General features: G+C 37.6%; 1 protein-coding gene across 1 annotated transcript in view; it reads left to right on the top strand.

Moving 5' to 3' along the window:
• Nucleotides 1-14,341: 14,341 nt before the first annotated feature.
• Nucleotides 14,342-20,617, top strand: part of LOC143018454 (carbohydrate sulfotransferase 11-like) — a 93,685-nt gene continuing 87,409 nt past the window's right edge. Inside the window, exon 1 of the mRNA XM_076173813.1 lies at nucleotides 14,342-14,983. The gene's annotated coding sequence lies outside the window, so the exon portion shown is untranslated. The remainder of the gene's footprint in view (nucleotides 14,984-20,617) is intronic.

Raw genomic sequence — 20,617 nt, 5'->3', positions numbered from 1 at the left:
TTACGCTCCAATATGCCCGCTCATCCGGGTTAGCCGATGAGTTGTGACGCCAGTGCAACCACTCCATTGCTTCAATACTGGGTGGATCTATTTGAGGACGGTCGAAGTGTCTGGAATGAATTCTCGTTATGCACCAGCGAGGTTATGCGGTTATGCACAAACCTTTTCTCATTATGTCCGGCTGTTATGCATAATAATTATCACTCACGTACAAGACTAGTTCTCACCGCCACTCTGGAAGCGTGACGGTTATATGCAAATTCGTTCTTAGGCCCAGTGCACTAGAAACATTGGGGACTTCTTGGATATGTAATTCAAAATTAAAACAACAGTAAATATATCCCATATATAATATATTTATTGCATGTGTTTTTAATTTGTTCGTTTATCTGAATAGAATCGCCGATGACGACGATGTCAATCACATAATTTCCGACAGTTATTATTATTGTGGCGAAATTGCATGTATGAATGTTGCATATATAGTGTGCCTGGATGGTTGGTATGCGTGTAAGTGATGCGTGATGTCGGAGAGTCGAAGCATAAGCAAGGGGGTATGTAGCGGGGGTGTGCGTGGGGGATGCCGGGGGTGGTCCCGGCATCGCCTGCCATACCCTCGCATAAGAGAGTAAGCCTAGCATTGGTGTTGAAAACACGTGTAAAATCCTCATGTTCGCTAAGCAGAATAAACAAGAGAAGACTGAACTCCTGCCTTTCCCTGATCCGGACAATTGTAGGCGTGAACTTGTCTTTAACTCGTGATTCCATGATCACGGCCCACGAGAAAGAGAAAAAAGCGAGTTAATGTACATGTGAATACGTAACATTATGTTAAAACCCGAGCGCTACCAAATTTGTTGCATAGAGAGCGTGGTTGGTAAAAGCATTGACATTTTGATTTACAAGTCCTGGGATCGAGTCCGGGGACAATTGATGGAAATTATGTTATTCGTTTATGTTTTTGAAAACGAAGGTCCTGCTTCAGCATGGTCTTTTTATCTAGCACTGAACAAAATCGATGTTTCCATGTGACTTCCAGAGCATTCTTACTTTGCTTAATAATCAATTCAATTCAGAATTGCCTACATCGTACAACCATAGTCAAGGTAAGTAGTATGTAGGTTTCTTTGGAAATTTCTAGTCAACGGATAAAAGTTCCTTTCAGTCAACTGCAAGGAACTATGGCAAGTAGCTCACACCTTTAAAGAAAATATACAAAAACTCGCACTTTTTATATTTTCTTTATTAATTTGTAATACATCATACAAATTCACATTTAGAGATAGGAAATATAACATTTCTATATTTTCTGTATTAAATTATATTGGATCATACACACTTCTTATAGTATATCAATGTATGACTGATTAAAGTCAAAATTAACTCATGAAGATCACGTAAATATATGCCTATGCGGCCAATTTCTAGTGTGTATTTTGATAAAAAAAATATACAATTAATCTTATAATGTATAATATCTGATTTTAGCCTCCCCTCCCCCACACACCTATGCATGCTGTAAAAAGTGTGAGAAATATATCATATCCAGTCATCATCTCATTATGGCAACAGTTGTAGAAATACAAAATTGTAATGATAATGAACCTTTATTGATAATATTTGCTCTAAAGTTTTACTTGAATTTATACTGCGTAATAGTTCTCCAGCTCCTCGTTGGACAATTTTCATTCAGTAACTGATAGTAGTGAGTAAAGATTACAAACATGTCTGTATATGTCATTAAAATATCACCAATTGCTATTCCTGACCAACAAGCAATTTCTCGTCATGTTTTGATCTAAATAATTTTATTGTTCTTTCAAGTTCATCAAATAACTAAGAGCAGCAAATCAACAAGACTTCACGATTTTAATTAGTGTCACAAAAGTGTGTTTGGGTATCTGTTGTGGTTAAGAGCTTGAATGTGAATATTGTTTAAAGAAAGCACAATAAGCAACTTGAATATAAACATCTATAAAGTCAATTTTAATCACTGTGAGGATATCGCAGGACCCGGATACACACAAGTAAGTAATAGTATACCAGTACTAAAACAAACTGACTACAATGCATGGAAGCTGCCATATCGTCGGCCTGTCTATCAGAGGAAGTGGCGTCGGAATCTGTCAGTCATAGGGGAATTGCAGTTGGAAGCATGAAAATTCTAACTGTCGTAACTAATACCGAATGTTCAACCTAATGCTGTGATCCTTTTTACTGGATTGTATCTTGAACTTGGCTCCGATCTGAAGTAAAGGATATGGGTTCAGTAATGGGTGGGTGGAGTCAGGTTCAGTGGGTCAACCAATCAGAAGCGAAGAATATGACGCCTAAGGGTTGATGTCACGAAATGTATTGGATCATAGATCACTAAGTTCATCCCACCCACTTTCGTGAGATCGGCTGAGGGAGAGGGAAAAATATGTAGGGAAATGAAAAGATAGTCGTATATAAAAGAGGGCTATTGCCAGTAATAACATTTTCGGAATATTTTTAGAGTTTTATTTTTCTGCTCAGGATGCATGTGGCGGGAAACCGGATGATTGACGCAGGCGTATATATCAATTAATAGAAGAGGAGAAAAGGGTCGGAGATTTAGTTGTAAAGACAGAATATATATACATACATATATATATATATATATATATATATATATATATATATATATATATATATATATATATATATATAAAACCGATTATAAATGTAGTAACACATTTGTACTGCAAATCAAAACTAAAACCCCAGTCGGAGCAGAATTAAAAAATGGAAACGGTGTGTCCTCTTCAGTCCACACACACACACACACACACACACACACACACACACACACACACACACACACACACACACACACACACACACACACAAATATATATATATATATATATATATATATATATATATATATATATATATATATATATAATGTATATACACATAGTGAAAAGGAAACTAAATTGAGAAGATGCATTCTGAGAAAAAGTTAGGAATGAAGTGATTTTAGTGAAAAAGTATATGTTTGCGATTGTGGACGTGATTTTGCCCGCATGAAGTATATTTCCTAGTAGAAGTGAGTTGATTTCATTTCCCGCATTTGACAGTGAATGTGATGTTGGGCAATATTTATATGGTTATACACGATATCTTGGGTGTGATGTGTCTGGCGTGGAATCTTTCTAGATGTCTGCAGTGTAATTTATGTTTATTGTAGTTGAGTCGACGGATGTTGGAAGCTTGCAGGCGCGGATCCAGGAATGTTATTTGGGGGGGGGGGGCGAACCGATAACCGATACTTAAAACACGCCGATATTTTAACCCCAAGAATAATGCTGTTGGCTTGGAGATTTGTCCAGAAACCTAAGTCTGTTTTGCTCGTAATTATATGTAAAATCATATATAATTCAAATTAAATTCGCACTAAAAAGTGTTTATCCAAGTAGAATCAAACTCGAGATGAGTGAAAAAAGAATATTATTATTAATGAAAATAACATGACATTAGATCGCGCTCTGCAAAACATAAATGTGTGCTCACTACTCAATTACCGTCAAATAATACAACGCACCATTGATAATAGTGTTGTTTTGGTACCATAATACAACATTGACAACAACACAACGCAACAACATATCAAGTGTACCATACTCGGGGCGGGCTCCCTTGCCCTCACCCCCTTGTATCCCCGCCTGGCAGCATATGAAGTTCTGATAGCATGTCATCCTGCTCGATCCTAGAGACTCTCACAGAAACGGCATGACCAGCGGCAGTGACGGTTACCAGTGATGAAACCTCGAAGCATTTACCCTCCCCAGTGCATCATATGTCCTCGCTAGCTATAAACGGAAATGTGAGACCAGGTAAATCCAGTATGTTACCTATCACGTAAGCGTGTCCTTTCAGTGGTATGTATGTACTGTTCGTGATTGTTCTGTTGGTTTTGATGCAGTGGATGTATACAGCTTTGAAATTCGAAGTATCGGTTTTGATGCACGGTCGTTGCGTGTGATCTGTCAAGTATATGTTCTGCATTACGTGTGAATCTTCGTCCATTGTTTTGTGTCTGCTAATGCGCAGGTAAGCCGGCCCAAGGATATAACTTGTATATAGATTGGAAAGTGTGTGGGGGCAAGGACAGAACAACCCCGTCACTTTATCCAAATTGTCCTGTCGTTCAGGTAGTTGCAGAGGAAACGTGTGAACGGCAGAGCAAAGTCGTAGTGGTGGAAATTGTACTGAATGATTCATTACAGAGTCAAATGCCTTCTTCACGTTCTGCCTTAGGAAAATGGCCTTATCGGGGCGACGCGTCTGGCGGTTTTGGAACCCAGTGCACGGTCATGGAAATAACGTCTGTAGCACTCTGCTCCAGTCAAACACCAAATTCTCTGTGGGCACATTATTCATCTCCTCGACGACAGAAGGCATGCTTGCACATCTTACCAAAGTACTCTAAAAGGAAACTACACAATCGGTTGCATGAACAAAATCTCGTCAACTTTATTGGTTCCATGATGTTATTAAAAGTCCCATAAAAAAGTTTGTGAGCCTGGAGTCCTTTGAAACTTACCAAGTACCAGATATGGAGATGAGGCTTGTGTTATGATCAACTGATCCGCTAGAGGACTTGGCGATTGATGTGACCAGACAGCTCTACGTATCACTGTGAAGCCAGGGAAAACAAAAGCCAGTCTAGCGTTAGCAATAGCAACTCTGATCGTAGCCCGAAAGGTTATTCCAACCATAATATTGTTATTAGTTTTATTATTATTATTATTATTATTATTATCATTATTATTATTATTATTATTATTATTATTATTATTATTATTATTATTATTATCGTTATTATCATTAATACTACTATCATAAATAATCATTACTATTATGATTATCATTATTATTGTTGTCGTTGTTGTTGTAATTGTTATTATTGTCACTATTATTATTATAATTATTATTATTGTTACTGTTACTATTACTATTATGCTTTTGATGCCTAGGTACTTCCTGAAAGTGATTTAGACTGAGCATTGAAATATATTGTTTGTTGAGCTAATGATCAGCCATTCCACCGCTTATGTAACTAAACAATGCATAAATTGCCTCTCCGTAGAGTGTATTTCACACTCAACCAATAGTGGAAGGAGAAGAGAGAGGTCACATCTCGCATCCAAACCGTTACATGCCAAATCTCTTTGTATCTTGTTATGATGACGAATTTTTCCTTCCTCACCTCACTCCCTCCCTCCCTCTATACGCGTATGTTCAGTTGTAATCACAGACTTCCGAACGTAGGCGTTTGCTGTCAAATGCTGTCTCTTTCTTGCAATTGTTTTCCCATCATTTGATGATGAATGATTTTCTCCATCACATCACAGTTTTGAAAACAAACTTTATTTGACATTTGCGCTTCACCGGGAAAGTCTTTGATCCTTGAATACAATGCAGAGAGGTGATAAGCAACAGATTCAAAAAAGGCACCCAATTAATTTGATGTAATTTTCAAGTCATACCACACATTTATTTTATTGACTGATTGATTTTTATATATTCGATTACATCTTTATTAATTGTATTATATTTACGTCTAAACCATGGACGAGAAGAGAGTATATGCGCACTACTTGTGGGCAAGATCTATATACATAGATCTTGCTTGTGGGTACGGGTGGGTGAAATCCTCCGAAATAAACGCTGTCTGGAGGTGCAAACCTTAGAGGCTGTCATTCTGTCTCCAAACCGGGTCAGATATCACCTATCGTCGGAACAGACGCATACTAATATTCATCAAACACAGAATATACTAAATATTTGCGTTAAATTTCTGTAGATAACGAAAATGCAAGTGCTTTTGATTCTAGATTAGACGTTAATACGTTATGTAAACAAATTACAAACCAGTACATTTTAAAGGTTGTACAAATGTAAAAAATATACGCAAAAAGTACTAACATGATTCAACTATACTTGCATAAAAATGAAAACATAAATAAAGGTCAAGAACTTGGGGCGATACGATTTCACCGTTATTTGCAATTTGCTTCAAAGGGATTTTTAGACGTCATTTAGATAGATGTCGGCAATAATCGGGGGATTATTTTCATTCATCTGAAATTGACGAACGACATTATCTTCGTCTCAGAAGAAGATAAAAAGGCCTGCAAGATGCTGAGTCACTTCAAGAAGGAAAAACTTAAAGTAGGTTTGCAGGTGAATAAGAATAAAACTAAACAGATGCGCAGCTCTACACTTCAAGGTAAATTTATTTTAATCAAATGTGAGAATCTTGAAGGCGTTTATAATAATTTAGTGCAGATATTGAAACGGACTAAGAATTATGGAAATTAAAGACACTTCACATTTAGTTGAAGAATGTTTGGTAAATATACAAGCATCATATATTTATTATTGTAAACATGTATATAAACATTACATGCCTACCTGTTTGCCTGAAACGCTAATTTTACAGTTACTACAATCCCAGGTATAATCTACGGAAACTGACGAAGGCAAATGAAAAAAAAAAAAATAAGGTTATTATAGAGATCGGTGGCGGGGAAAATACTGAGAGACAAGAGGAGAACAAATTAGGTAGGACAGCAGGGTGAAGCGAGCGTGGAATCTACAAAACGAGTAGTGGAGGGATAAAGTGGAGCAAGTGTGTTACTGAGCGTTCAAGAGGAAGGCCAGGGAGATAGAGGGAGAGACGAAGACAGACATTTGGAAGTGACGAGGCAAAGGTTAAAGCAGTCGTGCGGGCCGTGAAAGAGGTTAAAAAACGGCTTTGTTCGCTTGTGGACACCAAACGGATCAAGCATCTCCGTGAAGGATCGGGAGAGGTGAACGGGTGGTCGAGGTCAAGAGCATGACGTTTCAGTTTGAGTATTTTTTTTTAAATCAAACAAATGATCTTTTGTTTTCGATGCTTTTATATATATATATATATATATATATATATATATATATATATATATATATATATATATATATATATATATATATGTGTGTGTGTGTAATTCGCAAAAAATAAAAAATAAAAAACGGAAAATGAATGAGTAGATGCAAGAAAATAAAGGTGGAACTGATTACCGTTCGTATTTTTTATTTCTGAATTGATGTGATGTGAATATCCCAAAAGGTGCACTTTTCAAGTGCCAAAACCAGCCAGATCTTTGATACAAAAAATTCTCGCGTGCCAACAGAGTAACATAAATTATAGGACTACATACGAGTATGGGGCTCCTCCCTTCCTTCACCTTCTAGGACCCCAATCCACTGCCCAGTGGAGCATGCGGTTACACAAATGAAGTTGGCGATTTAATAGTTTTCTATTATTATAATGATTATTTTTAAGAAGAATTCTGGTCTTTTCATCCCGGAAAAAAGTCGTTAGTCTGGCTGGTTTTGCACGCGTGCCAAGGTTGCCCATCCCTGTCCTAGGTGGTTTAATTTCCAGGTTAAGTAGAGAGATAATTGAAATCGACGCGTCACATAATTCCAACCACCGTGATAATAGCAATCCAACCAAACAAAGTTAATGGCCGCTTCAGACATCACTCTTTTCTTATGAAAATCCCTATCTCATCCTCTCAGAGTTCGTTGGACGCATCTGGCGAAAAAAGCTAGTTTCTTCCCATCACAGCAATTCTGTTAATTTTATAATTTTCCCTCGATATTTTTATGTTCTGTGCTTGTACATACATTCCAAATGCCATGGCGGGTTTTTACAGTATGTCAGAGATGTTTAGGATGGGTTTGTGCAGGTTCCAATGCCGGAATTAAATTCACTTACAATTTGCATACTAGAATAAATTAAACGGAACTATTCGTATTACTTAAAATAGTAGGTGAAATCATACATTCAAGTAATATTTCCATGAGAAAAATAAAGCACATGTACTTAAATAAAACGAATGAAATAATAAGTTCATAAACAATACACCAGTCTTTAGAAACTCAAAATGATAAATACAGGGCAGAGAGAATATCAGGTAGGTAGACGTTTAGGCGCGTCAATGAAACAAAAGGAAACCGTTGGACGTTTCTCCAGGTCCATTCTCATTTTTCTTTCTCTAGCTTTTATCACAATGGGTTGGCGTAATTTTCCATCTAACCCCAGACTCCTGTACAGAAAATGCATATCCGTCATTAGGGATCAGAAAAATAATAAAGATAGGTAATATATAATTTAGGTTTTGCACAAAATATAACTATATTCAATATTGATAATGAAAATTTATAGTCGGTTCATATGAAATAAATAAATAGTTAAGTAAATTGATAAACATATAAATAGACCAACAAAATAAATTATCAGATATAACAATTATTTGCCCCATACCATGTATTTTTTAATTACCCTGGTTGAGAATCGTTGTTCTAGAAATTTCTCGAACTAGCAATTGACATTTTTAGTTCTCTGAACTCGTAGTTGGCATGTCGTCTCTATGCCAAATTTACCCCTGGCCTAGAGTAATCTTGCATATTTATTTAACTGTCGTATGTTCGTTTTGAAAAACTAATTACGAGGAAACAAATAAAGATCCAAGAAGGTCTTGCACGGTCACACTGTGCATATTCTTATGGAAACGGTGTGGCTGATAGACGCGCACATACGCACGCACGTTCATTTTCAAAAGGAAGAGGCCGACAACCCGGCCAAGTAAATCTTCGAAACAAAGATGCGGATTTTCCCATTGTTGACACGTAACGTACACATGCGCGCGCATGCACGCCAATCAGAACAAGTTGAATTTATGAAGACGTATGTTTGTTTGCTGGGAGATAGGGTGGATGAAAGAGTATTAGGATGGTTTGGACACATGGAAAGAATGAGTGAAGAAAGACTAGTAAAAGAGGTATGCAAGGCAGATGTGGAGGGAGTGAACATGAGGGGACGTCCTAGGATGAGATGGATGGATGGGGTGAAGGGGGCTTTGGGGAAGAGGGGAATGTCGGTTGAGGAAGGACGGGAGAGGACAGAAGACAGGGTGAATGGAGAATGGTTGTATATGGAAAATGTTGTGATGCATGAGGTGGATTGGACGGGGGAATGGGGGTGAGGTAGTGTGTGTGAGCACAAATTTTTGACGCAACCCGAAGGGATTTCTCCCCGTCCTCTCCTTTATATGGGGGGACGGAGAGGGGGGATCGCCGATTTAATGAAGCGGCCTTGGTGTGAATGTGCTGTGTCCTGCGACACTGCTTCTGACCCAGGGCAGTGGACAGGGTGCAGGGATGACCCGTCATCTAGGAGGTGCTAAGATGGGAGGGATGGTGGAGGGGTGTGGAGTGTTTTCGGGGATGAAATGGGTGGGAATGTTTTTGTGCCTTGTCCTTTTTGGCTACCCCCCTTGTAAGGAAAAAAAAAGCCTTGGTATATGTATGTATGTATGTTTTCAATATAGATACATAAATAATTGGAATATCTTTCAAAACATATAGATCTATGATAATATAATCAATTTGAAGGTTAGGGGATAAAGCCCATTGATATCGTTTTCGACCGCTAATTCAGCGATTCCTACTTCGATTCACGCCCAGAGCTGAATTATTTTCAGCATCGCTGCACTGCGAGTCAGCACTCCAAGTCTGGTGGGCAAGGAGTCGTGTGTGTGTGTGTGTATAAGGTCACAACAATACCCGTAGATTGTACGTGAGCTAGCTGTCGAACACGAGTCCAATACGTGATCCAAGACCATGGTGAATCACACTCACACCAATGCGCATTGTTAGTGTTTCACTGTCAACTCAATAAACCGATTATTTTCTACCCAGAATATCACCCACGAAATATGAATTAATTAACTTGTGTAGAAAATAAGTAATTTGCTTCAAGGGAAATTCTCCTGTGGTAGAAAAAGATATCGTTAAGTTATCATGACTGAAAGTCTGTGCTCGGATTTGCACGATCGTATGGTAAACTAACGTATGCATGAAAAGGTTCACGCGTTCGTGGATATTATCTCCCAGTCTACTAAAAAAAATACCATGCGGATTTAGATTTACCCACTAAAATTTTCTATATAATTTGGATGATATTTGAACAACAACAATAATAATAATGTGTTTTTTTTAGTGGGTCTAGATTTTTTGTTCGAATTTGAATGAATTTTGTTTGTAAACATGGATTTTGTAGATTTGGAGGGATAGGGTGAGGGTGGAAGATGGAGTGTGTTTGAACACTAAAGCTTTTATGAGAAGAGATGTGGGGGAGGTTGGATTACGTAATATCCATTGCCTGATAACTGTCACTGACCACACGAAGCTCAGTTACTAAAGTGACCAGAATTTAATCAGACTGTTACTGGGTGCTGACCAAGGCTTCCCAAGATTCAAGACACTGATTATAATTCAATACAGGTTAGTTTTCATTTCAGTTTTGTTGGGATTCATAATGGACATTTTCTATGGGGCCTCTGACGAGTACCTGTCTGTGATAATCTTACAGGATGGACAGTGATGCTGTCTATTTTCAAAATCCGTCATCTTCAAGATGGATTGAGGGATTGACAAATTGATAGTCGGTCTCCATTCACTACTCAGGGCCCAAGATCTCTATCAATTTCAACAATATGTCTAAGGCCCTGTTCACACTAGCGGTTACAACCGCACGGAAATCGCGGCGGTACCGAATAGTCTTGGAAAAACCGCGGTTGTGTGTGAATGTCTCCACTGACTTATATTGTCATAGAACCGCTGCGGTTGAAGCCGCTAGTGTGAACCGGGCCTCACGCTATTCTACTTTAGGAAAGCTGACAACCGGTGACTGACCTCAGTACTGAGGATCGTTGCCATCCACTGTGGGGCTGCGGGTTTTCCACACAAAGCAACACTTTGTTGATTAATTAATTCATTACGATATGGTTTAGCAAATAACATTTGGCTCAGTGTGCAGGCACCGGCAACTTAAATACAAAATATCAGTTGTGTGGAAATTATATTATTACTTCCATGTACCTTAATATGTTAATCAATATCGAGACGGCAGAGAACGACTTAAAGACTAAGTGGACTATATATGTTTAGACAACTAATAGATCAAGAACATACGAACCGCCTGCTTCTTTCAGGTGTGAATTATGGTCACGGTTTAAAACTGAAAAATAAAAATGTCGGCGAGTTTCCGCGTCGTCATCCTACTTGCATTGTGGGGGCAATGCACAGCGACATCGAACATCTGGCCCTTGGAAGCAATTGGTAAAGTACACAGAAGCATCTGCTGGAGAAGGCCGCCATAATTTTTTTTACTTCTCTTGTTATCATAACAATAAGAATTATGCTGTAACAACTGCATCAAAATAGTAATGTAGGAACTTATGTTAGGGAACATGGACTAGGGCACCGTTGATGAAGGTGCGTTGATATTTCCTGTATATTTTTTACACTCAAATTACATTGTCCTGTTTGAATAACAGTAAAGATAAATTTTTGTTAGGCAAGAGAAACGTTTACGGGCAAAACGATAAATTTTAAATTAAGAATTGGGAAGCTAAATTAAAAAAAAAAAAATCGATGTTAATTAACTCCCTCTTCGCTTTGGTAGTCAAGTGGAGCCCTCTGGCATTTCTTTTGTCCGCGTGGCGAAAGCCTCCCAATAGTCTTCGACAGGTGGTCGGTGATAGGGACTAACCATAAAAAAGAAAAGAAAATGAAGAGACGTTTTGAACTCTCAAGACGAGAGATTTGATCCTGGGGCATTGGCTTTTCCAAAAACAAACGTGTAAAGGTTAGGTGTTTTGTACATGCCAACACTTCCATAGGATTTGGGATTAACACGATTTGTTGATTGACATCGTACATCTGGTAACAGGTGCAGGAAGCTGCCTTATTATTATTAGTAGTAGTAGTAGTAGTAATATCATTATTATTATCATTTTATCATTATCAAAAGAAAACATTTACACGTATATTTCTATGAGTTTCAGTGTTTGGTATCCAGAATTCAGTCAGCTCTTGATATATTGAAAATTCGACTGAATGTGTGTCTTTTTTGGAAAGATGATTTGGTTATCATTATCACTATGTGGTAGTGGATCTCTGCAATTAAAAATATATATATATACTCCGGGATCATCACTCGACAAGCCTACAGGTAGACTCCCGGTTTATCTTCACCTTTGGCGGTCTCCTGGTCCTTTCCCATCGTTTACAGGCAGATTTATCTGACGCTACTGTTTATGAAATGCATCGTCACGTCTTCGGCTTTATCTACATTTTAAGATGACTCGGAGAGCATGATCATGCTGTGTATTTTTATCACTGAAAACTATTTAGTCATGTATATATGATAATAGATGTGAAAGATGCAAGCCAGGGTGGACGTCCAGGGCATCAAAGCTCCAGGCAAGAAAGTCATTTCGTTCGCTTTGTTTACATAGGGAACGTGTCCTTCCCGCCCGTACTGTAAACAACGGAAATTTATGCATTTCTCAACGACAGAATTGTTTTTAATTCAATAGTAATTCCGGATAAATTCAAGAATTTGCCTGTTCCTCCAGGAATTGCGTGTGGGCGTATTACACCACTTTTATGTTATTTTTATTTTTTTGTAACAATTGTGTCAGTTGAGCGGCTGACGGTTGTGACAAAATTACGATTTAGAGAAGGACGGCAAATGTAATACACAAACGATTAGCTCATAGATCATCTATTAAAAAAAAACACACACACACAATGAAATATGTGCAATGGAGTTGTATCTATGTCCGAAAAAAGGAAATCGTCACTGAGTAGGAGTTGGTCTTGAAGAAGTTATCACTGGGCTCCACCACCGCCAACAATTCTGAGTTCGTTTGAGTGAAAACGATTTCGGTTACAATTTTTTTATTTTTCAAAACTCCAAATATAGATTTATTTTTCCGTCATACATAACAAAACTGAAGAATAATTTAAGAAATTGTAAACCTAAAAGAAAGTTAGCCATACTGTTGAAATGTTCTTAAAGAGATGTCTAGATTTATGTAAACGAGGTCATATTGCAGTTATTCAAATGGAGGGTGGAGGAAAAACAGCCCAGTGAGATAACCATCTCACCACTTCCAACGGCTATGTTAGTGCATGAAACACGGGTGCAATATTTATTGGCATATCACGGTACACAATGTTCGTGTTCCAAGCAAGCTTGTTTTAGACAAATTAACAGGTTATCAAACTCCATCACCTAGGTAAGTAATAGGTATATGCTAACGTGTCGTTATTATAACTATACTTTCAAAATTACCCTTTCATTAGAGTTTATATTTGTCACTCTAGGCCGGCTTCTATTTTGGATTAAAAGTTGCGTGAGCTTCGTGTCGGGTGTAATGATCGAATGTTGTTTGAAAGCACAGCTGAAAACTGACCTTCACTCGTCAGCTCTTTGAAAGGAACACTTTAATTATTATTATTATTACTATTATCATTATTATTATCGTTATCATCATTATTTCCAGTTCAGTAGGCTTCCTGTACTATTCCAGTGTTTTCTTAGAACTCTCATAATTACCATAATTGCATATATTTGTGCACCATTATTTCCTTTTTGTTCCTTATTTTGGGCACCATATTGGAGTAATATTGTCAGTACCGAACCCAGAATATTTGGAGCTCGAAAATATTATTAAGCTTGAACTAAGCAAAAAGATGAAAAGAAACCCGATATATGGGTATTGCGCGTACGTGGGGACACATATAACTCATCAAGATCTAGTTTATTTAGATCTTGTAACTCATTGCCCACCCGAGTCGAAGTTTTCTCTTCCCTGCACGGGGCTCGAACTCGGATCGCTGAAACAACTCCGAGAATAATACCACTGCACAGTCATCTGGTGTGCGCGCGCAAGGTGTGCCAACTTAGGAGTCGGTGGGTGAAGCTGAGGAGGTCCAGCTATGGAAGACGAACGATGACTTCGCTAAAAGTGAGGACAGATTTACAGTTAGAAGGGATGGAATAGGAGAATCCGTTACGGACTTACAGCCGCGGAGTGACCCCATCACACCAGCGTCGTCTTCTCCAGGAAAGTGTTGGGGTCCCACTTCGGGTGAGCTAGGAAAGGCGTGCAGACGTGTCTTCGAGAGTGGAGGGTGTGTTGGGGGTGGGGGGCGTGGTTTTGGTAAACTCGCCGAAAAGGCAAATGGGAAGGTGGACCGAGAGCTTTTCGAGGAGGCGCGGCTAGAGTTATCTTCTGACAGCGTGGATGGTGAGTGCAGATCTTCGTCGTGTGTCTTAGCGACAAGTACACATTGAATTTCCGTCCGTCATATCACTTGACATTAATCACTGAAGAAGGTTGTTGATAACCGAATAGCTTCTGTACTTATCGTTCTTTGAAGATAAGCGGGTAAGGAGGAGGAGTTTGGTAGGGCAGTCGGCTGTCGTCTTTCATGCAACTCGCACTGCGTGAAGATGCAGTAGTTGACGGTTTGAATCTGTGACGTAGCGTATGCCAGATTCGACGCATTGAATAACACATTCGAAGTGGCGACAATAGTGAACGAAAATGTATGATTTTCGTTCCCTTTGGGAGAAAAAAGTGTGCAAGAAATTGGAATACTATTTTACCTCAGTATGGTGATCAGTGATCCATGAACCTCTAGTGTTTTAAGGAGAGTATTTCACAAATAGAAAATTGGCAGTTAACCGATGCACGACCATTTTATTCATCGTTGGAGTGGTCCCCGAATGACAGAGGAACAGATGTACATAAATATGAGACAAACATACAATGAAATAAGTGTATACAGGCGGACTGGTGAAAACAGTGTGTGCACACCAATATACTAATAAACATTTGTGCTGCTTTAGCCCGATTCGAACATGGGACAGCCTCAGATATTCAGATATTCATAGGCGTTGCAGTAAAAATAATTATTGGAATAACAACTATTTACAACAGTGATTTATATCGTAATATCAATATGTCCTACGTGATGTTACTCAGCATGTTCAGATTTTTGTAACATGCAAACATATTGATTAAAGCTTAATCAACGAAAACAGGTATTGTGTTTTAGTATTTTTTATATATTTTTCTCGTTATTCTATATAACGTGTTACATTAAGCCTGTTACCCTCATTTACAAAAACAATGTTCAGTCATTGCATAGATTAAAACCTATATATTTAATTTCTGTTGTATTTGTATGTATATAACAGACATTATAGTACACTCTATTCAACATCCTGCCTCAATTTTGTTTTCTCGTCCGAACTCAGGTAACCAGTGTTGCAGGCTGTATAGAATCGTCTGGCTTTAGGCAAAACAAAATCATTTAAATGAACATTGTGCATTAGAGGGAGGGAGCCACGGATTAATGCACTAAAGTTTGCGGAAGGGTTTATCTTGATTGAAATAGATTTGTGGTAACTAAATCAAAGTAAACAGTGACGGTGGAAGATCAAACTCGGATGTGCTTCAACTCAGTTTTAGGTCACCTAGGAGCAGGAGGAGAGGGAGTAGGTTGGAGTGAGAGAGGGCGATAACTCCCAATTAGCCATGTTGTTGGAAATCTTCAACCAAAATCGTGGAATAGAAGCATAACTTGCCAGGAACTTTCATTTGCGGTAAAAATCCAGAATCACGCAAGCATGTATATTCTACATGAAACTTGCGTTGTCCAATAACTGCTAACCTAATATACCTTAACCTAACAAAATATATCCCAATCTAACTATTCCACAGAAGAAAAAATATCTCTCAAATGCAAAAATGGAAGGAAGTGAAAAATGTGTTTGCGTGATTCTGGAATAGAATTATTTTTCCCTGCACTGCGTTTTACTGATTTACATGTCTATTAGCTGAAAATAATTTTATCTAGAAGGTAATGCATATAACGTATCTTACATATTCATACAATGCTGTGTAAGAAATGACGAGGCGTTAAGTAATTAATGCGAACTCAGTCTCCCGGAAAATTTTGGATTTTGTATTCTCACCTCGCCATGTTTGTTAGGTGAGGCCGTTGCCCTTGTCACGAGAACTCAAATAGGAGGTTTCGAGGGTTCGTCTAGTTCGAGGCAAAAGATGTTGAATTTATCATATGCGATTTTTTAAGGTATGCAGAATACAATTTGTAGTACAACAATTCATGTTTGGCATACTTTGTGGACATATATAGCAAACCATGACAGTTATGAACTTATGATACATAGATATTTGAAGTATAAAATACGCCGATTGTAGTTCACTGATTATCGTACAATTTAATTGTCATTCACCAATGGGTCTGTATATTCAAAATTAAACCATCCACAGTTATTTCCTTCTATTTTGTTCATTTTTTTTTCCTTTGAGTGTGATTTTACATAAAACTAAATTTACTACACAAGTAAAACTCATAATCTGATCTTATTTTATCAAACGTTTCAATGTCCAAAACTGTGTCAAGAATACTATAGGGTTGAAAAAAGGAAATATCTTGTAAACTTGAAGGCGAAAAACAACGGAGAAAGACTAGAATTGCAGTTGTACTCATATAAAACAATAAACATACATTTAAGAAAGCATACTCTTCATTGAGAATAATCTTATAAATATAGAACAAAAATGCAAACATAGAAAGAGTCGTTCACTTTTCGCACTTCATTCACTCTCTAGTTTCGTTCAGTTCAAAACAATTTCATTCACTCAGTTTGAAAAACACAGATCATTGTGCAATAATGATTTGAAAACAGGCAATGGTGAACATGGCATTAATAACAGTGATTTAAGACAAGGGATGTGGACGTAGAGAAGCATAAGAGTTGAAAGCAGCATAACAGAAAAGCTGTCATGGACTAATATTTAGCCTGACCGGGTTTGTTTGATTTGTTTCGAATGCACACTTCCTGCCTGAGCATACAATGCCATCTTCCCAAATACTTGTGGAAAGAACCGTTGCTTACTCCTGCGGTCAGTGAAAATCGAAATGATGGTAATTATGATGTTGATGATAATGATAATTATCATCATTATAATGATAATAACAATGAAACCGTAATACTAATGAAAATTGTGATATTGTTGTTTTTACTGATTTATTATCATTATTATTATTGATATCACTATTATTATTATTATCATTGCTTTCATTATTATTGTTGTTGGTGGTGGTAAATTAAGACGAGAATTACCTTTATTTCCTGACTTCAAATTACCTTGGGTCAACAAAATACACACGACAAATTTTTTTCAATACATCATCATGCATCAGAAAACATTTCTTTAAAATGAAATATAAATATAATCGACCGATATACTAAATAGGATGTGGCTGTTTCTGGAGCAGTGAAATACGATAAATAGGTTACATTTCGAAATTGATTAATTTTTTTCAGACTTATTTCATGTTAGATTAAATCCGTTAGATGAGTAGTTAGACGAAGCTAATTTCTCTGGTTAGGTTCGAGTGTATACTGATAATAACAATCATAAAATTATCATAATAATCATGATATCGTATTAATCATAGTAAGGATAATTAATATGGGAATGATAATGATAACATATGCAATACGTATACATACCTTACATGGGGGGCTTGCAAAGTCGAATCCCACACTCGCCACACAAAAAATCCATCCGCCACACATATTGGAGTGATTGGTAGTGCAGCGAGGCATAGCTCTTTCATAGCGGGTTTATTCAATGTGTTCATGTGCTTAGACTGTTGAAGGAGGTAATTAATTAATAGTCACTGCTGAGAATTATTAGTCCGGGATTCGAAACCATAGTGCGCTAGCGAATACGCCACCAGGACAAATAGAGAATCATAAGTTAGGATATTTTAGTATTGTACGTGTTTTATCGAAAATCATATGGAGGAGGTTAAAAGAAGTATTAAGTTGAAGTGCACGTGCGACCTACACAACCAAATGATAACAAAAGGCTTGGGAAAACACCTGAGAACAAATTGCTGAGGGAGGTAAGAAGACGTGATGGGGTTTGATATATGGTGAAGGATAAATAAAAAAACACAAAGAGGAAGGAGGCATGGGAACTACAAGTGGTATGACAAAAGAAACACAAATGGATAAATCAATAAATAAATTAATAAAAAAGGACAGCAGCAAGAGCTCGGGTATTGCATGAAGAATCTGGAATACCCGAGGGAGAAAATGTCTTTAGAATGGCGGCCAAGAAAAGGTGAAGAAGTGGAAAGGTTATAGAATATATATATATATATATATATATATATATATATATATATATATATATATATATATATGTTGAGACATTCTGACAGGTTGACGTAAGCGGAGTAGGAAACACAGGAGTCTTAGTCTTGAGTTTATTCCTGACTAGTTTCGCAGGTATGAATACCTGCGAAACTAGTCAGGAATTAACTCAAGACTATGACTCCTGTGTTTCCTTCTGGGCTTACGTCATATATATATATATTATATATATATATATATATATATATATAATATATATATATATATATATATATATATATATATATATATATATATATACATACCATCATGAGGCATCGACTTCGATGGCCTGGCCACATCGCTAGGATGCCAGAAACAAGACTGCCCAGGCAAATCCTCTTTAGCGAGTTGGCCACAGGAGGACGCCACCGTGGCCGTCCCGTCCTAAGGTACAAAGACCAGCTGAAGACCACCCTGAGGTCTACCACAATTGAGCCAGAGACCTGGAAAGAGGTCCCCAGTGACCACTTAATCTGGCGCAACACAGTTCGGGCTGGAACGAAGAGGTTCGAGGCCATGCGAAAAGAGAGACGAGGAAAAACGACAACTTAGAAGACTTCGTCTCGCCACCCCTCGTCCTCCCCCATCCATCCAGTGCCCGTCATGCCCCAGAAAGTTCAACACCAGAATTGTACTACACAGCCATCTCAGACACCATAAATAGAAAGGAGCGCCATGCCATAGTAAACTCTACACCAAAATTCACTATGAATAGGAGGAAGCATGGTATCATCGGACTACGATGCACCGCCGACGACGACGACGATATATATATATATATATATATATATATATATATATATATATAAATATATATATATATATATATATATATATATTTATTTATATTTGTGAAGAAGAGAGAAACAACTATGGCAATCTTTGTGTTAGAGTCGAGTACCAGGATGTCGCACCGGATGTTTGACAAAAGAAATTGAAAGCACTAAAATGCAGGAAAGCCCGGAGGAAGATGATAAGGATATGCAGCGATGTGTGATTAAATAATAATAACAATAATAATAATAGTGATAATAATAATAATGATAATAGTAATAATAATAATAATGAAAATAAACAAAAATAAACGGAATGATGGAAAGTTAATGTCAATCAAATACCTCAATTCTTGCATCGAGTTCCGTTCATCGTAAACCCTCAACCGCAAAGCATCTGGCAACGATCCTCAGAATCCCCCATAGGCTGAAAGAAGTGGGAAGGGAGTTGTCGCCGGTTCTCAGTTGTCGTTGTATTTAAAGGATGAGAAAATATAGGTGAAATTTGTACACATCGTGGGGCCAGTCCGAATACCGAGTGCCACCCCCCTGGGGCTGCACCCTCAAATGAGAGTGATAGTGTTATTGTGTCACTATAAAGAATTGGATTATTTGTAGGATTATTTTTGAAGCTAGACCCACACTATAAAGGTCTTATGATTATCAGGAGGCTAATACGGTGCCAAACACAAAAGACTTTGTAGCGTGGATATTGATGAACTATGCCCTAAAACGGATTTACCGTTGGCAGGGTTCGATCAGCCGTTAGAAAAGAAACAAGACTACAAGAGGAACAGGTTAGTTTTATCTCACCAGCATATGTAGTAGTTATGCTCAGACAAACGACGGGAAAATAAGGAACTGAATGGACCAGGGTTCCACGGAATCCTAAGGTTCCTTAAAATGTCCCTAAGGGTTCCGCGAGAACAAGAGAGATAAGCTAATGCACTTTTGATTTTTTTTTTTAATTTCATATACGTAGTATAACTAAACACGCACGACATATTCTTAGTTATTGTGATAATGTAATGTAGACATCATCCTTTCTAACCTATTATTACGATGAAAATAAAATTAAAAATATATGGTATGTTTTTTTTTTTCCCAGGGGTTCCTTGAAACACGCGATTTATCTCAAAGGTTACGCAAGGGAAAAAAAAGGTTGAGGAACGCTGACATAGACTATTCGTAGACCTGGAGAAAGCGTATGACACGTCAAGAACTCGATTTGTCCATTCGTCGGCCAAACTGGTTTACCAAGGGAGTGGTTATCGAATGGGATAGATTTAGTAACCATATAGTGATCGCCGAAACATTTGGTCGTTTAATTAAAACAATAAAGATGAGATAACTTTATGGATGGGGATGATAGGTGGTAATGAACATGGAACTGTCTAGTGTAGGCCTTATGGTCTCTTGCATCCTTCCCCACCCCCCATTATTTTGTTCTTGTGTACAGGATAGAAAGGAGTACCTGAGAAGTGTGTGAGGATAGTCCAAAATATGTATGAAGGAGGAAGAAATAATAATAATAATAGTAGTAATAATAATAATAATAATAACTAAAATAAATAAATAAGATAAAACGGAGTCAAGAGAGTTATCACACTGAACTTCCAAGGGCTTCGCCAACACCGACCGTTAAATTTCGTTTGAGTAAGAA

This window comes from Oratosquilla oratoria, chromosome 35, assembly GCF_046742065.1.
Source record: "Oratosquilla oratoria isolate Oo_2021 chromosome 35, ASM4674206v1, whole genome shotgun sequence".
Taxonomy (NCBI): Eukaryota; Metazoa; Arthropoda; class Malacostraca; order Stomatopoda; family Squillidae; genus Oratosquilla; species Oratosquilla oratoria.
This window is presented reverse-complemented; position numbering and strand designations above follow the sequence as displayed.